Source organism: Aotus nancymaae, unplaced genomic scaffold, assembly GCF_030222135.1.
Source record: "Aotus nancymaae isolate 86718 unplaced genomic scaffold, 86718_ANA_hifiasm-v0.15.2.pri h1tg000039l, whole genome shotgun sequence".
In the NCBI taxonomy this organism is placed as follows: Eukaryota; Metazoa; Chordata; class Mammalia; order Primates; family Aotidae; genus Aotus; species Aotus nancymaae.
In genome coordinates this window covers 8,841,888-8,847,509 of record NW_026988453.1, presented here as the reverse complement: position 1 = coordinate 8,847,509, position 5,622 = coordinate 8,841,888, and positions in this window count along the sequence as shown.

The following is a 5,622-nucleotide window of genomic DNA, read 5'->3' as shown; positions in this document are numbered from 1 at the left end:
GGAAAGGGAAAAGTAGGAATAGGAAGAAAAATGTATAGAGAACAAGAGAGAGAGCTGGGAAAGGGGGTGGGGAAGAAGCAAAGAGACAAAGTGTACACACGGTGGGGAAGGATCTACTTACAAACCAAATCCAGCCAGAATTCTTTGCTCCATGAGACCCTGTCTTTGGATTTTTTCCATCATGGGGAGAACCCCTTATTTTCACTCTACTTTAGGGGTTTCCCACTGGAATGTGATTCATAGATGTATTTGGTAAGTTGCAGGCATCACAACTGCATCTTCTGAGAAGCAGGGAGAAGCTGAGAGAAAGAAAGAAGGGAAAAAAAGTCTACAAAACCAGCAAGTTTCCCACTTTACAGAGTGAGCCTAGACAGAACTTGAATTTTCTTCCCTTGAGAGTCAGATGGAGGAAAGTTGGTAGCTGTGTCATACTCCTGATTGTGTACACAACTCACAAGCTAAATTCTCTAGCATAGCAGAATAATTTTGTTTGCTGCAGGATATATAAAGCAAGTAAGAAAAAGATGGCATTCCACATTTTTGAATTAGCACCAAGTCTTTCAAACTCCACCTTTTCCAGGAAAATGTTCTTTAATGCAGTGGGAGGTGGTAATTTTACTCTCTCTAAACCCTCACTTTTCTTCCCTCACAGCAACACAAAATCCTGCTCAGAGCTGCACTCATCTCTTCGTTTGTCAGCCTGACTTTGCCTCTCCCATCATCTCTGGATCCTTAGCTGAATTATTTGCTCATGTCAATAGGACAGCCAAAGAACTCTGAAAATGCTGGAAATCGTGGATAGCAATCATGGTCCGTGAGAGTGTCAGTGTTGCCAATTCAAGACTCAGAATTCCTAGAAGAGCAAATGCTCTTTGAGTTTCTTCTGTAATAACAGCATAGTATCATACATTGGTTAATTAATTTTAATTGAAGAAGAAATTTTTTCCAGACAATGATTATAAAATATACCAGAGAGGAAAAATTCTTTTGGCTTAAAATTCAGAGCAATATGTATTCTGCAAGGAGCTGGTCCAAACACCAGAATCTTAAACAATTATACAAGAGGCAGATTTCATGAGCTTTCATCAACTAAGGAACACCTTTTCCAAAGGTGGCTCATACCTGTAATCCCAGCACTTTCAGAGGTCAAGGTGGGCAGATCACTTGAGGTCAGGAGTTCGAGACAAGCCTGGCCAACATGGCGAAACCCTGTCTATACTAAAAATACAAAAATTAGCCAGGTGTGATGGCACACGCCTGTAATTCCAGGTACTCAGGTGGCTGAGGTAGGAGAATCACTTGAACCCAGGAGGCAGAGGTTGTGGCTAGCCGAGATTGCACCACTGTACTCCAGCCTGGGTGACAGAGTGAGATTTTGTCAAAAAAAGGAAGGAAGGAAGGAAGGAAGGAGGGAGGGAGATATATTCTTTCTCCTTTCTCTAGTACATATTCCACATCAATTGTTTTAAGCCCAGAAATAATACATTTGTCAAAGACCAATACAATTACCTGAGGTGAAAAATATTAAAAGAAATAAGTAGACTGGGCACAGAGATCAAGAATGAAAATTATATGAAGCTATTTTCTGAGCTGTGTTTGTGGCAAGTCATTAAACATTAGATAGCTGCTATGCCCCAGGCAGTAACTGCAATAACTCATGTATTGCCATGTCCTCTCTGAGAAAACAATGTATTTTGTGCAGATTACAGCTAGTCCTGGAAGATGTTGTCATGAATTTACTTCACAGTCTAGAGGCCCAAGTACCTTGTTCAAGGACCTTCCGATTGGGTTTTCTCTGGACCCTAAATACCCTCTGATTAAAAGCCTTATTATTGGGGATGAAACTTTTATTGGTTATATTTGGTAAAGTTTAGGGCCTTAACAGGTAGTAGGGGTAGCCACTGCTGCCAGATTCAATATGCAGCTAGCCACAGTTTGCAAAGCTAACTTTCCCTCTAACTAAGATCTCATTCCACACAAATGTAACAGCAGTAGGGTCACTTACCAAGAGCTCAAAGCATCATTTGATCAACTGCCTTTTCTTTCTTTCTTTTCTTTTTTTTTTTGAGACACAGTTTCACTCTAGTCACCCAGGCTAGAGTGCAATGGTGTGATCTCAGCTCACTGGAATCTCCGCCTCCTGGGTTCAAGCCATTCTCCTGCCTCAGCCTCCCCAGTAGCTGGGATTAGGTGCCTGCCACAACACCCGGCTAATTTTTTTTTGGTATTTTTAATAGAGATGGGGTTTCACCATGTTGGCCAGGCTTGTCTTGAACTCCCGACCTCGGGCAATCCACCCTTCTCCTTGGCCTCCCAAAGTGCTGGGATTACAGGCATGAGCCACTGTGTCCGGACTACCACCTTTTTCTTTTACTGTATCCATCACAGACAGGAAGTGAAAAGTATGTCTCTTTTATTTCTAAAGACGTTGAAAATGAAACCTAGAAAGAATAAGCCACAAGGATTTTCTCAGGAGGTTCAAGCTTTGAGTTTAGGGAAACCCAAAGGCTAGAACCCAGATATCCCAGATTTTTATTCTTCTTCTCAGTCATGCTGTAATTTGTTCCACACTTGTCCCCACCTGGGGTTGTGGGTGCTCTCTTTGACTTAAAAGATCTCTCTTCTTTATGTCACGTGCTACAAGACATTGCTTGAAAGACATAACAGGCAACTGATGGCTCCACGCTTGCTCAGTCAGTCACAATCCATGAAACACTTCTTTGGGAAAAAGGGATAGTGACTGGGAGTAATGATGAAGCAGTGAAATAAAAGAGAGGGGAGAGGCAGTTGCCTTGAGAAGTAATAATCATAACTAGGTGTCACTGGGATAGGAAATGTAATTAAATCAGGGAAGGGCCTGCAGAGTTGGGATAACTGCAATGATTAAGAAACAAAATCTATTTGCAAGCACTTTTTCACTTAAGAGATAATAATAAAAAAAAAAGAAATAAAATCTAGGGCAGGCCAGGCAGAAAATATGTATTTAAACATTGTAATAAAATCTACAAATTGGGATGGCCCTGAGTAATTAAGGTTAAGATTAAGAATCCATCTATGTGGTGGGAAAGTGACCAAACATAAAAAAGCAGAGTCTTTTTGGTTGACCAACATAACTACCATGGAGTCTGCACAAACAGAGCCATCTGTTGTGTGAGGAATCATGGAGAGAGATTCTGTATTTATAGAATCCTGAGTGGGAAAACCAGGCACATTAATTAACTTTTCCCCTCAAGTTCTCTAATTAGAAATCTACTTTTCTTCCTTTCTCTTCTGTCAACATGTACTGCCTTAAAAAAAAAAAAAAAAAAAGTCAATTTAAAAGCAGACAGACTTGCTATGACTAATTTAAGAACTCCCAAAGCAGGCTGTTTTCCAAAAATACACTGCAATTGACAATGCTGTAAGCTCAGTCCAAAAGGGATATGACACAACTACTGACCCTAAGGCTGAATCAGATGTTTACTGCCAGTTTGAACACAGCAGGGCAGTCTGTAGATCTCCACAACCCTTAACTGTTCTTGGTATGGGGCTTTAAAATGAAATCTTTGGCAGGGCGCAGAGGCTCACACCTGTAATCCCAGCACTTTGGAAGGCCGAGGCTGGCGGATCACCTGAGATCAGGAGTTTGAGACCAGCCTGACCAACATGGAGAAACCCCGTCTCTACTAAAAAAATAGAAAATTAGCTGGGCGTGGTGGCCCATGCCTGTAATCCCAGCTACTAGGGAGGCTGAGGCTGAAGAATCGCTTGAACCTGGGAGGCAGAGGTTGCAGTGAGCCGAGATTGTGCCTTTGCACTCCATCCCGGGCAACAAGAGTGAAACTCCGTCTCGAAATAAATAAATAAATAAATAAAATAAAATGAAATATTCCTATAAACAAATGTTTCCAACAGGTTTATCTTACACAGCCTACCTTAATTTTTTTATCTTGGTTTCCAAGATGGAAGTTGTTGCAAAGAAAATTTTATATTACGGGCCAAGACTGCCAATGCTTTTCGGATGCTGCATGTTCCTTACAAAACATATCTTGCCGGGAGTGGTGTCTCATGCCTGTAATCCCAGCACTTTGAGAGGCCAAGGCAGGCAGATCACGAAGTCAGGAGTTTGAGACCAGTCTGGTCAACATAGTGAAACCCCATCTTCACTAAAAATACAAAAAATTGGCCAAGTGTGGTGGTGCGCGCCTGTAATCCCAGCTACTCAGGAGGCTGAGGCGGAGAATCACATGAACTCAGGAGGCAGAGGCTGCAGTGAGCCGAGATCACGCCATTGCAGTCCAGCCTGGGTCAAAGTGCAAGACTTGGTCTCAAAAAAAAAAAAAAGTCTTAATATGTTTGCATGCTTTGGTAAAATTAATTTTGGAAAGCTAACATCTTTTGGTAGAGTTGTTTTTACAGGAATAGCTACCTTTGAGGATTATCATTACTCTGTATCATGGAAGAGGAGGCTTCCCAAGGAAGTGATGATTCTCTTGGAAAAGCCTACAAAAGGATGACAGTATCACATTTCACTCAGTTCAATTAACTTCACTATAAATGCAATTGTGGGGGCAAAAATAAATGATACCACTATTGTGTGCTAGGTAATGCACTAAGCATATTATGCCCTATATTTCATTTAATCCTCTCAGCAATGCTGCATATTATCGTCTTCATTTTACATGAGGAAACTGAGGTTCAGAGAGGCTAAGCAACTCACTGCAGGTCACGCAGCTAGTAAACGGCCCAGGAATAAACAGTAACTTAGACACTGACCTGTCTTTGGTTTCTTGTTAAACAAAAAATGCAAACTATTTCTCAGAGGTTTTGTTCAGCTGTCCTAATTTATGACTCTACATTCCTTCTGGTGCTAAATTGCTCAAGTTGCTTCTTGTACCAAGTGTGACCTGATTCCTTAAGAATTTTATTTAATGAGAACCTCTGAGCTAGAAACTCTTGCTAGGTGTTTTATGCACCTTAACTTCCTTAATCATTACAACAACTCTAAGAGATTGGGTTCTCTCCATTTTATAGATGATGACGGTGTTTTAGAGAGGTTAAAGTTGCTTAAACTTGGTGAGTTAGAGAGGGGTAGAGTCACGAATGGATTTTTGGTCGCTGCCTCCATCGCCAGAGCAAGATTTTCCCACGACTCCAGCCCTTCCATTTGTCAGTACCCAGGCTAGAAAGTCTCAGTGCTTTTAAGTATTTATCAAGTGTTTGTAGTATCCTGGGATCTGGCACTTCGGTGAGAAAGCTGTGACGGCGCCAACTTCTTAACAGCGAGTGGTAAGGAGGACGAGTGGCAACAGGAGGGAGAAGCCTCTCGCCTGAGCTTGGCACTAACAGAAGTGGTCCCTAGCACGCTGCTCCGCGAGCGCCACCTCTTCCCTCCGACCGAGAAGAACGTAGCGCGCCCCTGAGGAGTCCGATGTCCCGGCCCAGACGGCAGCGTGAGTCCTGGCGGGTTCCGGACCGGTGCCTCAGGGAACTGGAAGCAACTGGGCAGAGAGCGGCAAGTGGACTGCAGGAGGCGCCCTCGCTGCAACCTCCGGCTACGCCAAACCCGGGCTTGCCTGCAACCGCAGCTCACAACGCCCTTCGGGGGTCACGGCCCCGCCCCCGGAAGTGACGTTGGAGACT